Source organism: Halyomorpha halys, unplaced genomic scaffold, assembly GCF_000696795.3.
Source record: "Halyomorpha halys isolate HHAL.00 unplaced genomic scaffold, Hhal_1.1 Scaffold164.1, whole genome shotgun sequence".
Classification (NCBI taxonomy): domain Eukaryota; kingdom Metazoa; phylum Arthropoda; class Insecta; order Hemiptera; family Pentatomidae; genus Halyomorpha; species Halyomorpha halys.
Genome location: NW_027108420.1, coordinates 482,115 through 508,495, shown reverse-complemented (window position 1 = coordinate 508,495; position 26,381 = coordinate 482,115). Strand labels below are relative to the sequence as shown.

The 26,381-nt window shown below is 30.2% G+C and overlaps 1 protein-coding gene across 3 annotated transcripts in view; it reads left to right on the top strand.

The window, feature by feature from the left end:
- jar (Myosin heavy chain 95F jaguar) overlaps window positions 1-26,381 on the top strand; it is a 199,042-nt gene that overhangs the window by 14,754 nt on the left and 157,907 nt on the right. For 2 of the 3 annotated variants that reach the window (XM_067046736.1, XM_067046734.1), the window contains exon 1: window positions 15,645-15,714. The exons of the other annotated variant lie outside the window; for it this stretch is intronic. The gene's annotated coding sequence lies outside the window, so the exon portion shown is untranslated. Of the gene's footprint in view, window positions 1-15,644; window positions 15,715-26,381 lie in introns of those variants that run through there. 3 annotated transcript variants of the gene reach the window in all.

Here is a 26,381-nt window from a genome sequence, read left to right as displayed (position 1 = left end):
TTGTGCGGCCAACATCGCTGAAGAAGATGAAGACAGATCATCTACACGAGCTCTTCGAACTACCCACTGTGCCTGAGTGCATCCAACGCAGGCACATAAAGTTTTTCGACTCCCTACAGCACCAAAGAAATCCACTGTTCAGGACCCTTACACCAGCGCCCCCTCCGATGTTGGCAACGAACCTGATAAAAACTCAGAAACTAATGTGTGCCCCAGCACATTATAAAATTCGAAGAACGCCCACTACAACAAAAAATACAAGTCAAAAACTCCTTAAAATGTAGGCCACTACAGAAGAAGGAAACAGTGCAGGACCAGAATATATATTCATGATAAAAACCTTAAATGAAATCCAGAAATAGGGGTTATGAAGAAAAAAAAAGAAAAAAAATTAGTTATTAATTCCTAGTTCTTAACAGATTTATTTATTATGGATATGGGTTATTCCTTAAAAAAAAAACACAGGAAAACCTACTTACTATTTGGTTGTTTCAAACAACAAAAAGAATATCTTCAAACCATGCAAATTTACTAACCATTTCATCCTTGGTTAGAATAAATATTAAAATTAGGACTTACATTAACACACTATTTGAGAAGAGAAAAGAATGTTATGTAAAGATGCTAGTTCACTAGGTCAATTCCAACGCCCCCTTACACTACCTTTCACCTTTTCTACTTAGTCTGTCTTAGTGGCCCTAAAATATCTCCCCTCCCCCCCCCCTCCCATTCACTTTGATATTTTATAAGTAATTTATATTAATACAAAGTTGCTACTTTGTATTGTTGGAGGGGGGATACACATCCCCGTCCACCAACTCCCCATTATACTACTGTTCATGCTCTTTTGGGTTACTCAGAGCAAAATGAGTGACGAAGAAGTTGAAAATACTGAGAAAAGAGCTCATCACAATGCTCTAGAAAGGAAAAGAAGATATCATTAAAGATAGTTTTAATAGTTTGAGAGATGCAGTCCCGTCCTTGCAGGGTAAGGAGTCTGTGAGTAGAGCTCAAATACTAAAAAGAGCTGCTGATTATATTCAACAATTGAAAAAAAAAATAACACTCATCAACAGGATATAGCTGTTCTGAAGAGGCAGAATAGTCTGGTATAAGCTCAAACCAAGGCACTTGAAAGGTCTCGGTCAGTAGTCATGGTCCAACAACCAAATCCCGAAAGATATGAACAAGAATAGCGACTTGATCCAATGAGTGATTCTTCAGATTCTGAGACCTCTGATATACTAGTCCTTGCTCGAATTGTAAAACTGTAATTTTAATGTATTCTGTGCTTCTTCATCATTTAGACTCAATTTTTATTATTTCACCTTATATGTAAAATAAAATATTACACGGTGATCACTAATTTTTTTTTATACAATAGAGATTAAAAAAAAGTACTATTGATTTTTTTTTTAATTTTTACTTTTACTTACCTATACGGATGCTTTGCTTGAATAGTGGCACATCTGACAAAAAAAAAAAGTAGTCTTGGTTATATATTGAAATGGACGTGTTCCTAAAATATTACCATGGACAGATCCCTATTTCTCTTCGGTGGTCTCTTTATAGACTCTCGCATAGCCAAAGATGGCCCAAAAATTATCTATGGAACAACAAGCAGCTAAAATTTCTTTAGAAACGACACTTATTCAGGAATGAACTATTGATAAATAAATATCGTATTCATGACAATATTAGCTATTAGTTTCAACTATAGCTACTTTTTCCCCAACAGTGCTCAAAGCAAATTGGGTTATCAAAACGTAACTCCAGTCTATAGAATATGTCAAATACAAAATAAAATAATTATTTTTGTTTTTGATGGAAACACTCGTTTTAAGGTCCCTGAGTTCAAATAACTAAGTCTAGCTAAATGGTGTATGTGTGTATGATAACAACATATCTCAAAAACGAAATGTCGAAACTGAAATTGTATATTTTATTTAAAATTTTTATTATTTATATTTTAGGGAGCGCTGTGACACCGTAGTAAGGCACGATGCTACTCCGGGTTCGAATCCGGCTGGGCAGAAAAAGTTTTCTGTTACACTATAGCTGTAAGTCAAACCTGTGGGTTCTGGAGCCCTCCTAGGGTCTATCCCCATCTAGTGAAGGCGTATACTTGGGATGTTACAGTAATTATTTCTCCTAAGTCGATCATCCAGAAACGTCACTCTCCGACTCCATCACAATCTGTAGATCAGTGCTGATAATCCTTTTGGTAGGAGTTGGAAAATGGAGGGACCCCGACATTATGATTTGATGCAAATAAGGTGATCCATATTTTCAGCAAAAGGTATGAAAGGCTAGGATACCAACACGTTTGTTTAAAATTTGAAAGAAAATCTGAGATGGTAACTGTGTTGAGTTGGCCTGGAATGACCCATTCCTAAATTATTCGCTGAATCCCTGCTAGAGACTCACTGATCTCCAGTTGGAAAAAACTACTGCAGAGGACGAACAAATTTTGATAAGTAAATACTTGTCGTTGTATTTATTGTTTGCAATTGCATCATAGAAATTTAGTGGGCACTGGCCAATTGATTCCATTAGTGAGTTGCATTATCACCGGCTCGGAGATTACTTGCTAGGAGTTCCCTTATGTAATGGTGATTGTGCAAACCCTGGCCTATATCACATAGTCGCTAAGTGCACGAGCTAGATAGGAAAAAAAATGCAATGTAATAACTGTCGTAGAAACATTTAAAAATAATCTGACAAATATGCGTGGAAACCCGAACAGATAATCCTGTCCCACATAACCCATCTCGGTAACAGGAAAAAGGAAAAGGAAATGGGCGAGGGACCTCTTCATCGCTCATTTTTGTAACTCTCCTTTGTGTCCCCTCAACTGCCTCTAAATTGCAATTGTCATTTATTTCACTAGTTAAACTAAAAAAAAAATAATAATAATTATATCTTTGCCACTACAATACATGAAGGGTCATGGTAGCAGTACGGTAGTACTTGTTACCTAGTAACAATAATTTTTAACGAGGTAATAATTAACTATTTATTTTTTTATCACGTAGCGGCCACTAAGGACCACGTGAATATCAATGGTGAGGCTTCTTTGGGAGTCCTGATTTTCTTTCTTCCCATCACAGTTTCATGATCCTCGACTGCCATCTTTTTCTTTCTTTGGACCACTTCGTACCCATTTTTTTTCCTCTTCCAATATTGGTGAGATTTTTCAGTGTTTTCCTATACGTATCTCTATCTAAACAGTCGGTATCTGAAATTTTAAGTCTTTTTAATTCCTCTCTCATTTGCCTCGTGTATCCTTCCATGTTTTTGCAACTAAATATTTTTTTAAAGATCTTGTTCTATCTTTCCTGCTTCATCCCCGTCATGTGCCCATAGAACATCAGCCTTCTGATTCTCATTTCGGTTTCCAGGTCTTTGATGTTTCTGTAGATCTCTTCGTTAGATCTTAGCCTGTAACCTTCTTGTGTTTTCCTGGGCCCATAGATTTTTCTTAAGATCCTATTTTTAGCAGCCTTTCCAAGTTGGGTAAGCATGTGGTCTCCACCTCGTATAAAATCACAGGCCTTATCACAACGTGGTTATGCCTTAACTTTACATTGGAGGAGAGGTTCTTCTTATTGTAAATTTTAGCTGTTTAATAGCTTAAATTTTCTAATTTGGTGGCTCTCTTTCTCAGAACCGTTGTGACAAATTATTTCCCCCAATTACTTAAATTTTCTGGTCACTTTTATTTTTCCATATTCAGTGTTTACTATTTTTTTCTTGAAATTTACTTCAGTAGTCATGAACTCTGTTTTTTCATATGATATTTGTAGGCCTACTTTTTCTTCTAAAAAAGTGCGAGATCGTCGGCAAATGCCAAACAACTTACTTAGGTATGGTATAATTAACTATAATTATTAATGAAAACTGTTAATATGAATAGTATCATATTTTATAAATGCTGGTTACTCGTCTTTCGTACATGAATGATAAAACAGAGTATTGCTCGTGTTGCTAAGGTAGCTTACATAATCAAGCATGTATAATAATTTTTAGACAAGCATTGATGAGCGGTTAAGAAAAAAATAAATTGTTACTTAAAATATATATATATAATGAAAATTGAATACTGATATATAATATAAATAAAAATAAATTGTTTATAGTATAATATTTACTTTTTGCTATGAGTACTAATAAATAATCTAGTAATTATATCATTACTATATAATGTACTAAAAAAAATATTTTATAAGAATTTGATCCATAAACAATACAAAGTTTGGAATGATCAATACGTCCAATTCCTTTTAAACTAAAACGACAAAGATTTCAAATTTAAACTAAACAGCATCAAATAATTCAAATTAAGATTGAAAACAGAATATTTAAACTCTGAAAAAAATTTTTATGAACACATTTAACAAATGAAAAAATATAAAACATGTGATAGTGAAAAATAAAAAATCAGTCAAAATATCGATTTTTATTCATCAATTATTGTGATAATTGATAGTAGTTACTTGTCAGATTGTTTCTTTGAAATTTTAAGGGTTCGATTTTAATTCAAGAAACCATAAATAACTAATACTAGAGTGATCTTTAGTTGAAAAATTAATTTATGAAGCATAAATAATTAATATTATAAAATTAAAAAAATAAGTTGATATCTTAAGCAGAGTTTGTTATGGGTAATCTCATTAGCAGGCATTAACTAACATTAAAAACTTTAAAGATATACTATTTACTTATAAAAGCAAAAGTATAACATTAAACATAAAATTTATGATTGCTTTGTTCTTCTAAGGTTATCTTGGTTGCGGGAAGTTATTTTAGATTTTTTTTTTATAAAATAATCCTTTCTTTTTTTGAAAGTATCAGCAAAAAAGGAATAAAATCAAAAATTAAAGTTTGACCTAATTAATGTGTTCTATTTTTTTATATATCAAGTATTTAAATAAATAAATGATACTTACATGGTGGTTTATTCTAGGAGCATATTATATACTGAATCACAACACAAATATAAAAGAAAACTAAAACACTTAAATAGACGCGGAGGTGATGATCCCGCGAGAGCTGTGATATAGGAGAGTTCTCAGGTATACTCAACCCGGTAAAATGAGAGGGATAAAAAATGGTGATATGCAAAGCAGGTTACCTGCCAAAGGTAACCTCCTCATACACCACATGTTTCGTAAAGAACCCTAAAACAGTAAAACGTTCGAATGTTAAAGGTGTCACTACAAGTTTGCCAAACTTCGGCAAATTCGCACATGCGCAAGCGTGTTCATGGATTATTTGGATTGGCTGGTATAAGTTGGCTTAAATTTATGGCCTTTCGGTTTTTTGGTACAGACCAGAGGGAGCTTGAGCTACATTCACACGTTTGTGTTCAGTTAGCCTTGTTTTAGAACTGCCAAAGATAAATAGTTGTAAATTATGTAGAAGATGGTCAGGGTTGCGATCAAAAGAGAAACAAAAAAAATTAACAAAACTATTTATTTTACGACGTTTCGCTCCACTTTGTAGAGCTTCATCAGGGCTGTTAGAGTTTATAGCTTTAGAGAATTCTCTAAAAAGTCTCTAAAGCTATCAACTTGAACAGCCTTGATGAATCTCTACAAAGTTGGTTAAAACGTCGTAAAATAAATAGTCGTTAACTATTTTTGTTTCTCTTTTGACAGCAAACCAAAACCATCACCATAATTTGAAATTATACTGTAAACTATTTATGTATATAATATGATATTTTTGTGCTTCATGGATTTTTTACTAAATATTCTTTCATAAAGTCTTTTACAGAAATGTTTTACTAAGTATTAGGGCTCCGAAGCATTTATTTTAAATGTTTAAATAAAATTTAATTAATAAGAGAATTTAGTTAAGGCATGATATCAAAATCAAAACTGACATTAACACAAGCGATTACTAATGGATTTAAACGTTAGTGGTTCGTAATATAGAGGATGATTATTACATATTATCTATTTAGTTTTTGCTTTTTTTATTAATTTTTCAAAACCTCGAAAAAATGATGTTGATCGATTACAATATCCGACTGATCTACGTAACTGAAGCTGTGTAAATGGCGGATTTGCTCATAGGTTTTTAAATAATAAAATTCGTGATTATACATCATTTTAAAGAACATTCTGATGCCTATTCGATCAGTAAACCATAGCATTATCAGTGTTTAGAACTATTCGTAAATTGTTTCATGCTGCATCTATACGTTTGCAACTTGCCGCAAATCCAAGACTTGTACAAATGGGTAAACAAAGGAAGCAACAAATGTCGGTATCAACACGCTTGTTTTGTTATTTTGACTTCTATCGGCTATTACATTATATTTTCATATACAAAAATGAACAAAATAAAGATAGGTAACTGAAAAGAAAAACAAATATCAACAAATTTGGGGAGCTGATAAAAATTCATATAAATGGTACTACATAACCTATAAATCCAACTTCCTACCTAGATTTTTTATCATATACTTATTAATTTAATTACACAAACATATAATGCCTTAATAAACTTATATTTGTACTGTGTTAAATAAAAAATAAACTGTTAAAGTGAGATGACATAATTTAAAACAAAGTATTTACACCAAATCGATAGAATTTTAAAATATACAATCATAAAATTGAGTTTATTATTGATTCTGCAGGTCGTAGAAATTATTTAATTAATTAAAACTCGAAGAGCACAAATATCTATCTGTTGGCAGTTCTAAAACAAGGCTTATTGGACACAAACGTGTGGATGAAGCACAAGTGCCCTTTGATTTGCGCCCGAAAAAAATGGCGCCCGAAAAGGCAAACAACGGTTCGGTCACAAATTTAAACGACCTTATACCAGCCAAGCAAAATAACCCATCTATATGCTTGGACATAGGCGAATTTGACTATGTTGAGGTACTTTTAAAATTTGCAGAAATTTAGTCCACAATCAAACCGCTTTATTATTTACCTCTTAACAGAAGAGTCATCACTATACAATTCTTGAAACTATACAAATAAGAGTTAAGAAAAACAAAGAATATTGTTTGAGATTTTTTTATATAAGTACTTTTTATTAAGTAATTAACCTTGATCCATCTTATCGTGTCGGAACTGGATTGATCAAAGCTTAAATGGTTCCACTGATAAGAGAATGTCAAAAGAATTGTCATGTTCTCCTTTAAAATATTAATTTACAATAAGCTACATGATTTTTCTATGTTTCTGTAATTTAACATGTTCATAAAGTTTTCTTTTTACAATTTCAAATCTATAATTATTTTTTCTATCACTAATTACAGGTAGAGTATTTTTATTGAGTGAGAGGGATTTTATCTGTAAAAGAGGAATTATTTACTAACATTTTCTTAAGTGTCCTTAGAGGTTGAAACTTTTCAAAACCAAGTTGTTTAATTTGCAAAGTGTCAAACCCTTACACGAGAAGGCAAGTTGTAATATTAACAAGAAAAAAATATGTGAATACAAGCCTATCTACTTCAATAGATGTAATGACAAGATAAAATGAAGAAATAATTCCATATACAATGATAATAACTGCGAGGACAGAAGTAAGCAAAAACAATTGTTGCTGCGCACACCACACAACTTTCACTTACCACCGTATTTTAAAATTTCAGTAGTAGGAGGGAGTATAATGGAGAAGGTTACCTGCCAGAAAAAGTGAAGCCAAAACGGCGGGCCTTATGTCTCTACGATAGGAGTGGCAGTAGAGGAAGAGTACGAGCCGATTGTAAATACTCACAGGATGGAAACTTCAGTCCGTGGGGACTAGTCTGCGGTCGTAAAAGGGAGGAAAAGTTCTATAGAAACTAGCTGTAGGTCCTTGGAGGAAGGAAACTCCACTCCGTAAGGAACCAGCTCACAGTCGTAAAAGGATGCTGTGAGTACTGTAATTACGTCAAGTAGCTGTGATAACTAGATGTAGGTCTTTACGAAAGAAAATGTTTAAAATAGATAGGAAATTTAGTGAAGCAAGAGTAAAATAAAACTCCAATATACATTTCGGAAAATTTCCAAATTAGCACTATAATGTACTGATACACTATATATAAAATTACTCACTGCCTCCTAAAGAGGAGATATCCTTAAATAGAATATTCGCGCTTTGATTTGGCTAGTTTGTGCTTAGTCAACTCTCTGAGTGGGCCAAGCGGTCCTTTTTGCCAACCCCTGGTGGCTACCAGAGCAGGCCTCCGCGTAATAACCAAGGTGGGAGTGTAAAAATTCATTTCTTGGGACCGCCAAAAAATATATATTAACTGCCCTAGGTGGGAATCGAACCTACAACGTTCCAAATCGAGCACTCTGAGACCTACACCCGCACCCGCACTACCGTCACGCCCCTTATTGAGATATAATACGTTTAACACGTTAACTTTTCGGTTCAGAAGATTCTATTGTAATCTTTATTGATTAAAATAATACATTTATGAATATTACAATACATGAGATTGTTAATATATTTGTATAATTAAAATGTTTACATAATGATACATTTATCAAAATATGATGTTTATGTGATGATCGTAGTGGTTCACGTGTTGACAGCTAGATTGCACCACGTGGCCGTAACGGTTTTGAGCAATAAAGGGTTGGTAGTAGCAGAGTCGCTACAAGCTCATTTTCACCAAAAAATCACCCTAACTCAGGATGTAAATAACTTTTAGAATATGTCTCAAGTGACAATCCTTTCTTTAAATAATGGAACTGGTTTTAACTTTTGCTAAAAAGCAAAATACCGTGGATGAGGGAGGGGGATTCAATACCAGCTAATTAACACCTTGTTGTAAAGGATGGAAGCAGCTTCCCCCTTCTTCTAGCCCCCTGCTGGGTACGCTTATGAAACATGTGGCACCATTATTTCTGCAAGGATTAGTTCAGGTTCTAGGATTTTCAAATGAATTGACATTGTAGCTATATCAGAAATATCACTAGAAGAAATCTGTATAGCTTTTTAATGTTTGTTTTAATGATGAATGACCAAAAAAAAAATCAAGTAATTGTACTATCTAAATTTGAAAGAGTGAATTCCTTTATCTATCTTGGAACAGAACTTAAATATACAAATATCTTGTATCATATCAGGAGAGTGACCAGTTCAAAAGCAAGTTCCTATCTCCCTTAACCAAAATTTACCTTCACAACACTTTGAAGTGTCTTGTTTTCATTGATTAAAGAGAGGCATCGGTAATCACAAATTCTGATGAAATGAAGCTCCTCCTATGTGAGAGAATGATTTTTGGATCAGTGAGGAAAGCAGAAATTAAACATTAAGACTGAGAAATCTATGGTGTGTATAATGACATAGGTGTTGTTCAGTACATTAAAATAAAAGGGCTTAATAGGGCTGAACATTTGCTATGTATGAGTAATCATGATATTCTGAAAAAAATAATGATTCAGGAACTTCATGAATGCAGGATAGTTGGAAAAGCAAAGTAAAGCGGCTGGATAAAGTCGTCACTGATGCTAGGTCCTGGTTTAATATCAGAAATTTGACAGCTATAGTGTAGAAAAGGATTTTGGAATAAATATTTTTTCTAGGTTGGAACCACATTTCTAGAAATAGGAGTAGGAATATTGACGTATTATATAACTTTGGAAAGCCAAATTTGTTAGAAAAAAGAACATTCAACATAAAAAATCATGATTTTATTCCTAAATTAATGAAAAAAATTGTTCAAACTAATGGCCGATTGATAAGGCAACAGAAAATTGAGGTTTATAATTCCCCTCACATAATTAAATCCAAGTAGTAATTATTCTGAGATAGAAAAAAAAAATTTACTGCCATATCCAATTTTGCCTCAGAGTTTACTCTTTTTGAAATTTTGGTTTCATTTTTTTCTCCAGCTTTCCTGTAGACTAGTTCAGTCGGAAAATAACCTTTAGATTTATTTTATAGGTTAACCTAACAACTAGCTCTAAATCACTTTGTAGTCTGATTAACTAGAAAATTTCATTATAGGTTAGTTAAATAACTTATAAGTATTAAAATAATTATAAAACTAAACAATTAGTTTGTTTCTTTTTTATAAATCTAGGAAAAATTGATTATTTTTCTAAATTTTCTTTTGTAAACGAGTACCTTTGTACCATCATTGCTTGAAGTTTTCAAAGAGGAAAATGATTTTTCTTTATATAAGTAACTTTTATTTTTTGTCAAGATATGAAATATTAAAACTTTATTTGGTTTGTTAGTAACCATCTATTTATTATTGTAGGAAGATAGTCCAGTTGGCGGCCAATAAAGGTATAAATTATTTTTAAAAATATTTAATGGTAACTAATATTTTGCCCCACTTTGCAGGGCTTATGCCTTAAGCTTTAAGTGTCAATAGGTCATAAAGTCAATTATCTTCTTCCATATGAATCTATTTGTTTTTGTTGTTCCTTAATTCTTATTTTTCTTTAATTGATTTTGAATCTGTTATTCGTGTTTAATTTTCTTATATACCTTCAGTAATTTCCCAACATTCATTTAACAATTACAAGATTGTTTTATTTATGTCTTCTTAGTATTTATTTAAAAATTTCACTAGTTTTTTTTTTTTTTAAATCTAAAACAGGAAATTTTATCTGATTTGGTATATGAAATTATGTTGCATTTTTAAGTGAATACAACATAATAATTATATTATTACTAAATAAAAAATTCTCTGAACCTTCACATACATTGCAATATTATTGTTACATTATAATTCAAAATAAAGATTTCATTTTTTCATTTAAATATCAGTTTATTTTATTACATATATTTTTAAAATAAAAAAAAATATGAGCAAACATAAAAACATGTTTCATTAATAAACATCAAATTTGATACAAAGTATATCAATTCAAAATATATATTAAAAAATTCTATTCTACTCTAAACACTGCATTAATTTTTTCATTTACGTGAGTCGGTTTATTTTTATTTGTAATCCTTCTCTGATCTATGGCAGCTCTCTCCATGTCTCTACTATCAGGTTTTTCGTATTCTGAGCAGAACTATCTTTCTATTGCATTAAGTATGCCAACCTGTCTTCCCATAAATTTCTTCTGTATTTCGTTTTTACTTGTCTTCAGTCCAGATGCTCAGATTGTAAGAACCACTGAACTTTTGCGAAAGAATCAGCTCACTTTACAGATGCCTGTGGAGCCAAGAATGACAGTTAATTTATTTTATTATGCAAGGGTATATTTTATTTTTTGCAAGTTCATTATTCCCAGCTCAGACTATGTATTTAAGATTTTGGTCATTTATTTTATAACAGTTTATAAGCATTCTGGTGTAAAGCTATGTAAAGAAGAAAGTCTCAGCTGGTAGATGACGTGCTTAATTTTAATAAAGTTAAGAAAATATAATGCTTTATTTATTTTTCATGATTAGAAACTTTAATCGAAAATCAATTGAAAGTCTGTAATACCAACTCAAAATCAATATTGAAAACATGCAGAGAAGTGAAGATGCACAAATGGAGGACATGATTTCCCATATGAAATCATGAGGTTTTTATAGTGCATGAATATGGGATATGGGACAGTGGTCCCGAAACGTTGTACAATCGTTAATGAGTAAATAAATAATAATTTATTGAAAATGATGGAAGTAAATAAACCTCAAAAAATTTTAAAAGAATTGAAAACATGCCATTAAATTTCCTCTAAATTTCTCTTAAAAATGCACTAGTGAGATCATACAAAGTCAATTTCTTTTATTTTAACTGTACTTAAGATCAGATAAAGAATTAAAAATTCCATAAAAAATATGAAAACTGAGAAATTTTACTGTTTTTAATTTAAATTTAATTTCTTACTAGTCAAAGATTAAATTTAGCACATAAAATTATTTAGACTTTAATGAAGTGAACATGTCAAGAACTGTTCTTGAAAGTGAAGTTATGATAAGGGGAATCTAAACTAGGTTCCAGTTTATTATTATCCAAAATTTTTCTGTTAATATTATTTTTACTACTAATAAAATATTGCTGTTGATATTATTTGGTATATTTCACCAAAACAAGTAACATTCTCAAGTTAGTTTAATTTATTAGTTTTTGTCTCTTCCACTCTTAGATTGTAAAGTATGGTCTAATTCAGGTTTAATTTGGTCAATATGATAACTATTTGGCTGATATTAAAAGTAAAATATAAATAATAAATAAATTATACTTTATGACACAATTGGTCGTGCGTCAAAGAATCTCTCACAGAAAGGGAAAGGTGTTGTTTACTACCAAGTTAAAGAAGAATCAAAGAGCTATCCTAAATACCCCTATTTGGTAGAGTACGTTCTGAAAAGAAACTAGTGAAGATCAAGAAGAAAAGATTTGGAGTTTTATGAAATAAAACTTTTGTGCATGAAAATCTCATATTCCGGCCAATCTCAATTTGAGCTCACTCAGAAAGAATGTTTTCTACTCCGTTGTAGTTCATGCTTGAAAAACAATATGCCCTGTAGAAATGATATCGCTCATAATGATATGATAAAAAAAATTTAATTAGCTCAAATAAAGTATTAAAATTAGTAGTAATTTGGCTTCAAATAAATATTATATTTATTCCTTAAAATTAATAAATAAGTCTTAATTATTAACTTTTGGGAAACTGATCTCCATCCTCAGAGACTTACCATATTGATTATTAGGTTTAGTTCTATAGAAAAAAACCTCTACACGTGATAAAGTGATGCAACTGTTAGACTTATATTTGATTTTTGATGAATAAAGATAATATATGCATTGTGAACTAAATTGCCCCTAATTTGAGTATTTACATAATTTTGACTTTTTACAAATTTGAATATGAAGAACAAGAGAAAGTATCTAAAAAATATTAATTGTGAATGCTTCACTTCCTTTATGGGTTCGACATTCACTTTTTCCATTATACCATCTCTTCTTTGAGTAAATAGTAATTAATAAATAATTATGGATTGCTTTAATTTATTTATGTTAGTTTTTTCTTAATATTGCCCCATTACTCAGACAGAAAATTTTTAATGAATAATACTTCATTGAACCCATACATACAATAAGGACCGACCAAAATTTGTATTAAAGCGTATTTTAGAAGCTATATCGATAATTTGTTCGAGAATTTTTTTCACAAGCTAATTCCAAGCCACAGTATTCCTCTATTTCATTATTAGGTAGAGATAGATTCTTGGATTTTTGTTGTGAAATAAAAATATTGATATAGCTGAGAAAACATAAAAAATTGATTTGTCTTAGTACTTTGAGTCATTCTCATGTTTCCAATCTCGACAGCGGGAAAAATTGGTTCTTCCCCTTTACCCGTAGACAATATTTTCTCTGGTCTTATCTATTCTAAAGAATCAATTTTTACCACCCTTTCTACATCTATATTCTCCTGCAATTTAAATCCTCAATCCATTGAGGAATACCACCGAACTACATGTAAACATTCCTTTTTAGTCTTTTCTACTGTTCTTTGGAATTCTATCCTACTAATTCTTGCCATGCTTCTTGCCAATCTTCATTTAAATCTCTCCATTTCCAATATCTTCTCACATTGCATACCAACACTCTAATAATGACTTCTTAATTTAAGAATAATTTTGAATAATTTGGAACTAAATATTTTTTTAAAATAATCTATGTTAACCCATGATGTATGTATTTAAATATGTGTCGTGTTATTTCTGGTATGTTCATAAGTGTGTACATGTGTCTGGTTATGTATGTCGACATATGGATAAACAGTGTAATCTCGATAATCCAAACTAATTGCTACAGGGGGGTGTTCAGATTACAGAAAGTATTAGAAAAAATGTAAAAAAATTCAGCAAAATGAATGTACATAACTATTTTTTTTTTTTTTTTTACATATTTTATTGGAAATTTGAAGATTTGAAGTTTTAAACATTTAAAAACAATATTGTTTACTTTTTCATCCTCAGTAATGGTAAGTGATGATTTAATTTTTTAAAACTATAAGATTGTTCATTTATAAGTGAATAAAAATATAAATAAATACAAAAATACTCATTGTATGGATTTATTTAAAACAATGACCTCACCAACAAAATTTGTATTATACATGTTTCTGCTATTAATTAAATTAGTTTTACGGAATCAATTGATTTGTACAACAGATATTATGTCTTTCTAATTTCAATAATGTATATTATGAATACTTCCATAGAAATTAGATTACCTGATACTGATACTGTAAAAATTTTCACTTTAGGTTTTCACAGTGATAACCATAACTTGCCTACAGATTGGAAAGTTAAAAATTTTCTTTATACATGTGCACTGAAAACAAAAATTTTATTTCCTGCTGAGTTTAAAAAAAAAAATAAAACTTTTTTTTTTAAGCCAGTTCGGATTACTAGAGTGTTCGGAGGATTGAAGTTCAGATTACCGAGATTATACTGAATTCATATATGTATGTATGTGTTGCATATGACTTAATTGATTATTTTATTTTATTTTATTGAATTTTTGTACTTCTTTTATTTTTAATTTATAATAAAAATTTATTTTATTGCGTTTACTTGCATATTCAGTATATTTTGATTTGGTTAAAACTGAGTTATTTTCACTATTGTAGTTTTTAGTTAGATGTATTTTATTTTGATTGTACATTACTGTTGTTCCCATGGGACATAGTCACAGAATATAATTTATTTTCTAAAAAAAAAAAAAAAAAAAAAAAAAAGAGAAAAACTTTATTAAAAATTAAAAACAACAAAGATGTGCTTCCAACTTCATTGGGTTGCTAGCTACACAGCACACTTATTCTATTCTGATCGCACAATTTTTTTTTAATCTTACAATGCATAGGATCACAAGTAACAATATATAATAATAGAATATGATTTTTTTTTTTTTTTTTTAGTTTAGTTTCACACTTTGGTTCTTTTATCTTTTTCATGATTTTTTTTTCCTTCTTTCTAAAATTTATTAATTTTTTTTAATGATTGGAGAAGTTTCTCAGGTCGAAACGTCGGCATAAAATAAATAAATATTGTTTTGTTTATTTATGTCGTTCTTTGCTGACTGCACCCCCCGACAAACTTCTCCAATCATTAATCTACGGTCAACTCATTAATTTTTTTTGTTAATCCCTCCTTTTTTTCTCTCTAAAAATAACCATATACAAGAGTTGATTCCTTGCTTATTGCATAAGCTCAATTATATTTTATGAAAGGAATATGGTCCGGGTGTGGTCAAAAAAACTCAAATAGTTGAATTATACTATTTATAATATAATATATTTATAATACACCCGGACCATATTCCTTTCATCTTTACACACGGTCAATCAATATTCTTCCAGAATTATATTTTATATTTAAAATAATTCTGTTTGGTATGTTGATGATATATTCTACATTTGAACCTTAGTTTTTACTGTATAACCTATATATTTAGGAAGATATGATAACTTTTTGTTACACATGTCCTTCTAAGCTGCTTGTTTTTGAATGTATGTTTGTAGGACTTTGTTTAAAGACTATAGACATTTATTTTAAATATTTAATTTAACTAAAAGTTCTGTTGGTTTTTTAGATTGAACTGAATACTATAACAAGTCCCTTTTAAATTATTTTAAAAAAATATATCCAACAAACCAAAGCCATTAGATATAGCGCCACCTATGTACCCAGAAGAGAACTCCATCCCCACTTCCTACCTGTTTCTAACCGTTGTTAACAGTCATCGTTCGACCTCTGTCAACGTCACCTCATAGTTTTCAGGTGTGTACAATGATTATAATTCTTATTTTACTATCTGCGTTTACTATATTTAAATTGTATGTATTAATGCTTTAAAATCCGGTGTGAAATATAAGCTTTTTATGATAGCCAACTTTTAGCTACATTAAATCCATCGATGTTTTGATTAATTCATCTTAATATCAAACAATTTGTTTACCTTGTTATTCTTTAGCAATGAATCATCCACAAGTGTTAAATAATTCTTTTATAACTTTTATACACCCAATGATTGAACTGACTTATTTGTTTCTACAACGCCTGTGTCGGTAATTTCTGTTGTTAACGATGTATTTTTTTTTTTTTTCAATTAACTATAGTTTTAAATTAAATGAATTTAGTAGACATTGTATGGCAGTTTTTATGCTTCGAGATAATTGGTCAATTAGCATTAATGAGATAAAAGTTGCATAACTTGGCTTGGATGTGATATACCTGTAGGTCGAATAATTTTTTGTGTATAGATTATTTATTGATTTTTTTTTTTTATGGAACGGTTTTTGTTAATTTTTTCAGATGAATCCAATATTCATCATAATTTGTGACAAACATGACCTCTGGTATCTTCTGTTAGTATTTGCATGAACAAATCGCTTTAGTATTAAGTGGAACAATAACACAATAACTCTAGTGTGGACATTTTTTATAAAAAAATATTTTTATAAGATTATGACACTGAAATTTTTCGAACTGAAGTTTTGGATTCTAAGTGTTCTTTTGTATATCCAATTCCTTAAAAAATCTACTAATATTAGTAAAAACAGTTTTTGAACGAAAAAAGTGGATTCGTTTCAATTGTTGAACTAGTTTATTTATTGTTTAGTTTATTTCCTAGGATTAAATTGCTACTTTATGAATTTCAATTAAATATAACAGTGGGGTTTATGATTAAAATATATGATTATGTATTTTTAATATGTAAGCGGATTATAATAAATCAAATTTTTTACTACCCCATTTTCTGAATATTTTAATGATAACTTCTATTATATATAAAAAATAACGTGAAAGTCAAAGATCGTGTAAACTTTTATATTTTTTGTTAATTTATTAAATTATAGCTGTTTTGGGAAAAACATATGTAATGTATTGGGAAAAGTTTTTTTTTTATATATATCTTATTAATATTTTCCTTGTGATTGTACGACAAGTGATAACGTGTCTCATCGCGAGGCAATCTGTCATTATCAGCTAATTTCATTTTTTTTCTTTTACGTGATTTATTTATTTTCTAAATCCAGTTACTATTTAAATGTATGTATATTCGAGATTTTTTCCATGCAATACTTGAGTATTTTATAATAATTTATGAAATGATTATAATTAAAATATTGTTGCATCAATTTTTATTTGTCATTTGACTGCTTTGATTTCCGTAGTTCTGATATGCCTACCATCTGCCATGTTAAGTCAAATTTAGTACTTTTAAATTTCATGTCAACATTATTTTCTATTTGAAAATTTAACTTTTCCTAGTTTTCGTATCTTTATCCTGTAGAAAATTCGTATTTACTTGTCTAATAAAATTATTATGACCTTTTCACGTTTTATTCTAATTTAAGAACCCAGTTTTTACGATGAGTATTACATAAATTTTATCAATTTATATTTAAAGTGTTTAGGTTAAGTATTTCAAATTTTCTCAAAAAGTTAATTTCATTCGGGCTAAAATCTAATATTAAATTACTTTTTTTTTACCCTAGTTGCAGACACACTGATAAACATAAAGAAAAAAAAATATGATTTTTTATACTACTGAATTTTCTGTATATATCAGTATTTTGTTTGTTTAATAAATTGACTCTAAAAAAAAAATAATAATAATAAGATTGAGTTATATTCGTTGCATATAAAATATTAATTAATATTCAGTCAGACGTTCAAATTAGTTTGAACTAAAATTTCAGGATTTGGTGTATTTTTTGGATAACTTGAAATATTTTTTCTATAATAATAATTTTATCTACTGTATACTTAATTATTTGTTCTGGTGAGGTCGTTCGTTTTACTTCCCCTGGAAGTTATCTATCGTTGAATCAACACACTTCCGTTTAGTGCTACTTTATGCTCTTTATAATTTTATGTAGCATTTTTTTATATTCAAAATAATTATAAATTAAATACAACAAAAATAGATTTGAATTTTTTTTTGTAGTAGCTTGTCACCTATTATAAATCTGTATAAATTATCGTTCAGTTAATGTTTATAATTCAAATTGGCATTTTTCTTTACCTAGAAATTTCACATTTTTCAAGTTTTCATTGTTTATAGAATATATTTTTTTCTATAATTTACTATCTACAATAAAACTTTATTTTAATTAAGCATTTTATAAATCATAATATGCATAATTACTAAAATGAAATTAAACTTTCGTAAAGTGAAAAATAACTTTAGTAAAGCAAAGTATAAATAGCCATTTTCCATTTCTAAATTGAAGATTTTGAATCATCAAAAATATGATTTCAGCTCTGAGTCTGGATATGTTTTGACCTATGTATTATAAGCATCTATATTTAATAACCAATCAACAACGCCATTTAAATTTACAAAAACTTTATTTCTATCAATTATTTACGAAAAAAAATTTTAAATAAAAAAAAAAATGTATTTCAAAATATGTTTAAGAATGTGGCATTAAACTCCTACATCGGGCAATAGAAACAAATGTATCAGAAATTTTGTAAACCAATAAATTAAATACAGACTGAATTCGTGGAAAAAGATTCTCAAATTAGGTTTCGTTGTGTGATTAATTATGGAAATAAAGTATTTGTAAACAAAAAGGAGTTTTAATGTATATTTCGAAGGTTATGATATGTAATGAAAACTTATTAAATTAAAAAAAAAAAAAAAAAAGATAATAATACAGAGTTGAGCTTTGGGGCTCCACTAAACCTTCAAATTTCTCTCGTATCCAATCCTTACAATCCAAAATCTTTCGTAAAATCATCAATGCTCCTTACTTTGTGACAAATAAAATCATACATAAAGACCTTAATGTTCCAAGTGTAACCGATCTAGTCCGATCTAGATATCATTCTTTCCATTATAAACTCCCTAACCTCCCAAACTCACTAGTTTTTAATCTTGCTTCATCTTCCATTCCTGACAATCCTCCGAGGTGCCTGAAAAGATGGCCTCGAGACCTTTTAATGTAAAAAATTATTAGAGTGCTACCAATGGTTTCTCTACATGCCTGTATCACTCCATTAGAAACTTACAGCAAAATTTACTAAATGTATTATTATGTACAGTTGTAAATCTCAATATACATTAAAAAAAAAATCCGTGGAATAACCAAAAATAAATCAGTCTTAAGGGTAAAAGGTATTTGTGATATATAAAAAAAAATGTTTTATCTAAAATTGTTATATGTAAAAAAAAACTTTATGTGTAAATAATAATATATACAAAATTATAAGTAATGTAATCCTTAGGATTGGGAAAGATCTCTGAAACGTTGAAGAAATATGGGTAAAAAGGAGAATAAATTTAAATAATTGTTTGTAAACATTTTTTATGTATATTTCTACTTTCGGTTAACCATAAATGGAATGTATAGTAAGATGAAGGATGTATAGAGATCGTGTAAAATTTCGAATTCTCGTTTTCAATGGAAATGTGCGTTTTGAGTCTCGCAAAATGCCAAATACATGGTTAGAGCCGGCATACTCTTTAGAGTTATAGGAACTTTCTCGATAAAACCGACCAAGAAGAAGTGTCAGTTTATATATTTGTTTTTTCACTTTTCCCGAAAACTACTCGAAAGGTTTTGATTAAAATTAGTGTATCAATGTACAATTGAATATTATGTAATATCAGATATGTTCTTATCCTCATATTTTACATATTTTGGTTAAATAAAAAAGGAAAATGAACAGTTAATGAATTCGAGAAAGTACGTTTGTACAACCGACCAAGTATTACCTCTCCTAATACAACTTCGGTTCAGACTCGACATTTCCATATCTACATTACATGCGGAGTTATAAAATATCATATATAAGAGTAGATACGTCATAATCTGGCATCTATATGCTCAAAGTTTATACCCAGGAGCATGTCAAGCGCAGGTTACGCAGCGTCACGCACCATGACCAATGACTAACCCATGGATAACGCAGTGAAACGCTTGTCAATATTACTCGAGGAAATTTACAGGTGAAGAATTTTCGATATAAGCGTTTAAATAACTTACGAGTAATAATTCAATTTCGTAGTCATAAAAGGCCATTGTTAATAATTAAAAAAAATAATCGAGAACGCATTTCAATGTTTAATGGAACTTATTGATTGTAGCAACGAACAATTTTCTATTATGACCAATATTTATTCGGGGTAATAGGAATTTTTAACTAGAGACTAAGTAGAGTGAAAGAAAAACTTTGTTCAAAAAAAGTTGCGTTGCCCAACTGTATTTGGGTTGCTAACTTCACAGCATACTTAGACATTTTTTTTAATTCTTACAAAATATAGGCATAGTCGGGTAAATAATATTTAATATTTTTTCTAAATCCCACCAAATCACATTTACCCTTCGTCATAAACCTTCGTCTTGCCCCACAGTATCTTTTAATAATAACCCACTTATTCCTGTTGAACAGATCCGTTACTTTGGACTAAATCTAGACAAACGACTGACATGGAATCCTCATACAAGACTGAAAAGATAGGAAACTGCTCGTCGATTCCGACTATTACAACATTTACTAGACAAACGGTCGGATATATTGAAGAAGAATTGAATACTCCACTCCAAATGACCCTTCTACCTAAAGCATTTCATCCATCAGAGATATCCAACATCATTCAGCCGTTACTTTACTGCAAAGCTTCCGGTTATTACCTAATTACATCCCATATTGTAAAACATCTTCCTCGAAAATTTGATCAATGCCATCGTGTGGTCGATGTAGTCTCGTCTTCATTGGAGCGCGGAATGTACTGCTCGGGAGTCTTTCTTGATGTAGAACAGGCTATGATCGAGTCTGGCACCCAGGACTGCTATACATGATCCGTAAATTCCTACCCCCTACATATTATCTCATTATCCGTTCTTATCTCTCAGACAGGTTATTTCAAGTAAACCACAACAGCGCTTATTCATCCCTGTTTCCTCAGTTTGCTGGTGTACCTCAGGGTAGTATCCTTGGTCCTATCCTTTATATAGTTTTTACAGCTGACATCCCAACCCATCCTAACACTATTCTCACCACGTATGCCGATGACACATGCCTATTATCAGTGAATAATGATCCTTCCATTGTATCCCAATCTCTCCAATCCCACATCACCACCCTCGAAGAATGGTGCCAAAACTGGAGGATTAAAATAAATTCCAATAAATCCCATCAAATCACGTTTACCCTTCGTCGAAAACCTTCGTCTTGCCCTACAGTATCTTTTAATAATACCCCACTCATTCCTGTTGAACAGATTCGTTACTTAGGACTAAATCTGGACAAACGACTGACATGGAATCCTCATACAAGACTGAAAAGATAGGAAACTGCACGTCGATTCCGACTATTACAACATTTACTAGACAAACGGTCCAAACTTCCAATCCATTACAAAAGACTGACCTTCATGACTGTTATAAGGCCTATCTGGACATACGGAGTTGTGCCATCGAATTCCTTCCGAATCCAATCCTAACAGTCCAAAATCCTCCGTAAAATCCTTAATGCTCCTTATTTTGTCACAAATCAAATCATCCATCAGGACATCAATGCCCCTTATGTTGCCGATTTGGCCAGAACCAGATACCAATTCTTCCATGGTAAACTTCCCAACCACCCAAACCAACTCGTTTCTAACCTGGCTTCTGCTTCACTAACTAATAATCCTCCTAGGCTTCTGAAAAGAAGATGACCTCGAGATCTTCTCCTTTAGAAATGTTTTTGGAGTTCTATGAATGGGTAGATTCTCCACATATTTGTATCATGTCACTATGCCACCTACAGCAAATTTTCTTGATGTGTATATATGTATACAGTTGTAAATAACAATAAAATATTATTTTAAAAAAATATATTTTTTCTTAAAACTTTTTATTAAAACATTTTTATGAAAAAGCAAATCATATTCGTTTATAGCGTAGTCTGAAACGTTTAAATACCGTATTTTGAAGAAATTAAAAATATGAAATTTTTTACTTTGATTTATTTCCAGGTTTTTTTTTCTTCTAATGACCATTGTTCTTATAATCGACCATAATCCCTCTCTGTATTTTATCCAATACCAACATTAATACTGCTGTTGTCTGTTCTTTTAACCTGCATTAACCTTTAGAATTAATGCCCTATTTTTGATATTTTAAAATTTAGATTTAATGCCGTTATATAGGCGAAATATTAGGTTCAACTAATATATACTTCCCTAAGAACCTAAACCTAAACCTAAGAACCCTAAACCACTCACAAGCTAGGTGTTGAAGTTGTTTCTATTTTTTATCCATATGTGTTATAATGTTATTTACCGCTATAAACTAAATAGATATAATCAGCAATTAATTCAATCATTAATACAATGTGTAAATAACTAAATATATTAATTAATACCAAATTTTCGATTGTATTCAATTATTAATCTACATTCTTAAATCTAGCGATTGTGAAGCGTTTCCGAGTCTGCTGTTATACATATATAGATATCCAGAAATAACAATAAATTTCCTTACTTGATTGATTACGTGCCTACCTACGACTAATGACTGATTGACAGGTAGTCGTATATCTTTTACAATGTCTTCTGGGAAAGAAATTACAGTAAATCTTCATTTTACCATGTTAATAAAATTTCTCTCGATTCTTATTCGTGGCTTTTACAAAACGGACTTGGTAGCAATTTTCGCCATCTCATCGTAGATGATTTCTCCAATGTCGTCGTTGGAAATCAGAAAGCGCATTGTCACAGTTGGACCGTAGGTGTGATGGGAACTCCACGTACGTGTCAGGACGGCTCAAGCTTTTGATTTTTTTTTAGGGGGTGGAGAATAAAATTTTTTTCTTCTCACAGGACCTAACCCGGAAAGATGGAAATCATCCATCTCTTGTAGATATGTGACTAGGTTTCGCAGATGTACTGAAGTAGAACTCGAATCTGGAATAACGTGGACCAGTTTCGTAAACCATATAATACGGTTTGAGGGATTTCGGGTATGATTAGTTTCCCGCTTCATCTAGGCAGTTCCCTTTGGATCAAATGAACTGAAATTCGGTAATTAGGATTATTTTTATTAATTATGTTTTTTTTTGCCTTTATATTTCTAACTTACAGGAAATGGATTACGTTACATGTTACAGCATAGTCTAACTCAGTGATTCCTAAAGTGGGCGCCACCGCAATCGTGGTGCTGCAGCGATTCAGGGGGGCGGTGATGGCCATAGTTGCATTTGGAGGTGCGATGAATAACTACAAGTTGTCACGGTGAACAATATTACAGCAGACTAAAATAGAGCCGAGAATTACTAAATTAGTAACAGTACGCCAGGTTCATCCTTCTCATTAAGATCATTTTCAATGTTTTAACTTTTTTTGTATTACATTCTATTCTGAATTCAATGTTTTTGATTTAGACCTTTTTTTTCTATATTTTTCGAAAAAGGTAGAAACATTAATAAATATATATTTACTACGAATAGCTATTTATTTGATATAAAATTAAAAAAAAAAAATAATATCCAGATCTGCTAATGTAAAACGTCATTAGAGTGCTGCCAATGGGTAGTTTGTAACACTCCAATTTAACTGAGATCAGATTTACTAAATATATTGTGATGTACAGTTCTAAATAGCAATAAATAAATATTTAAAAAAACCTATTAAATTTAACTATAAATTATTTTCTTATATATAAACACAAATTAATTTTGCTTAAAATTTCAGTGTGATATTGGTTCAAGTTTTTTGGATCTGATTTGAAATTAATATTTTCCAGTACATAAATAGTTTCAAGTATTTGTATTTTGAAGGTATTATTTTCTTTATGTAAAACCATCATTTTCCCCACGGTTTCTTAGATTTGACTAAAGGAAAGTTTAACAGTACTGAAAGAGCTCTTTTTTTTGGGGGGGGGGTAGGAAGTTTAAACTTAATTTAAATTTAAACTCGAACTAGGAATGTGCATTGTTAGTTCTAGATTTCATAATTGAAACAGCTATCTATAAAATGTGTTTCTCCACCGAATTAAAATCTTTTCCTTCTGTGCTTTCACTAGGTTGGAGAAAAAAAAAAAGAAAAGAAAAGTGAAATATAAAAAAGAAAAGACCAAACGACATTAATAAGTAGTAGGGGCATTGTTCATTGCCTATTGTACTAGGATTATACATCCAGCCTATATGCCGCGTAATTCATCCATTCAATCAAAATGATTAACATAGTTCATTGTCCTGTTATGTAATTCTCTTTTCAGTTCGGGCCCGTCTACTTGTCGGTATCGAAGTATAATATTTGTATTCAGTATTTTGAGCAAGAACTATTTAAATAAAAAAGGTAAACATGTATCTATATGTATATAAAAAGGAACGATTGTAAAATCGAAGGTTTGTCTGTAAAAAACTTTTTAACTACTGGACCGATTTGCTGGTTTTTCCAAATGGTCGTCATGCGTTTTAAAGCTACTAAAATTCTCGATTGTCTCTGAAAAAAAAAAAAAAAAATTAAACATAATTGTGGTAAAAAAAGAAGTATAATTTTTTTCAAGGTTATTATATACTAATCGATTTGTTTAATCCTCAAGAATAAGAAAAATATATTACTGATTCCAAAATATATAAATATTCACAAAAATTATAAAACCTAAAGAGGTTTTAAGTAAAGTAAGCCAGTAATTTTTTTTTTTTGTGGGAAAAAGAAAATCATATATTTTTAAAGAAATTCAAAGTTATAAATTTTTGGATTTGGTTAATTTTGAAGGTTTCATTTTCTAATTTATCTGCATTTTATCCAAAAAGCCGACGAGATATTGGACCAAAATTTTTATTTAGAGGTTTCTTGATTTTCTAAAAGCGGATATCAACTTCGTTTCACTCTCAAAATATATCTCTTGCTATTCAATGGGTTATCTATCCAAATCGTTACGATGTTCTGCTCTTATTGGAGTACAGTGAGCAATTAAAAAGGAACACCAACGTCCAATACTTTTAGAATAAAAAAAATTAAATTGTTAAAAACAGTACTAGGGGCTACTGTTAATTTTATAAATAAAAAAAAAAAACAATCAATATAGCCTATAAAACATTATTAAAAAAATGCTGTTTGGTCCCTTATCACGTATGTGGGGTGAATTAAAGCTACTGAAACAATAAAATTATTTATTTATGAATAAGTTTTAGTGAGAGGCGCAGCGGTAAGGAAATTAAACTAAATCAGTGGAATAAAATTTAAAATTATTAGGGCATTAGCATAGCTCAGAAAGTATACTTTTTTTCGAAATTATTATGTATTAATCGATTTGCCTCTTTCCGAAGAATAAGAGAATAATATTACTGATTCCATTACACGACATAATATTTACAGAAAATTAAAAAAAAGAAAAATGATTGAAAAAATTTAATATTATAAATTTTTGAACTTGATTAATTTTGAAAGTTTTATTTTATAACTGCACTACATTTTGTCCAAAAAGTCGACAATTTTGAGCAAACAAATTTTTCGGTTTTTGTGGAAAAAATTAAATTAGGAGTTTTTCGAGGTGCTTAAAACGGAAATTTTTTTTTTAATCGCAAAATATTTTTTTAGCATTCTGCGCATTTTGGAGCACAGTGAGCAATTAAATGAACACTATCTCCAAACTTTAATCATAAAACAAAAAAAATCCGGCTGTGGCAGATAATTATTTTCTGTTACACTGTAGGCGTGAGTCGACCCTGTGGGTTCTGGAGCCCCTCCAGGGGTTCACTCAGCCTCATAAAGAGAACCCTTAATTGGGGAAAAATCTGGCGATTGAGTATGATCTTGAAAAAATCACCTTTATATAACAATCCTTCTAAATACAGTACTTGCTTACCAGGTACTTAGTAGTAATTTTAAGTAAATACATTAATTGATACCAAAATGTCAATTGTACTTTTTTAATTATTTTGATTTTACTTGAAGAGCATCAGTATATATATTGTTTGGTTTTTTTTAATTTGTATACAATTTTACTAGTTAAAATAATTTGACAATGTGCAATATATAAAATATTATTTATAGAGTCTATATAATATTTAGATATAATATTATCTACAATAATTATATAAATATTAATATTTGTTGAGCACAGTGTAGGAGACAGACAGGTGTGCTGACTGTGGTCTCTCAGATATGACCTTGGCATTGAAAGAGGTCGATATTTCATCTTTCTTCTCAGCAAACCTCGACCAATTCTATCTACTAACGAACGTGATAATAATTTATTAGATATTTATTTAAGGAATAATTTAAATTGCTAGTAAAATTCAAATTACTTGATTAATTACGCTCTCACTTTTGGGTTATTTTAATGAAAATTATATACTCTTAATATTCAAAATTGATAGATCGGCCTGGTGGGCGGGCCTTACATGGTTGATATAACTTATATTATATATATATTTTTAACAGTTGATTATGAGGGGGTATAGTCATACAAATGACACCCCTAACTATATACAATATT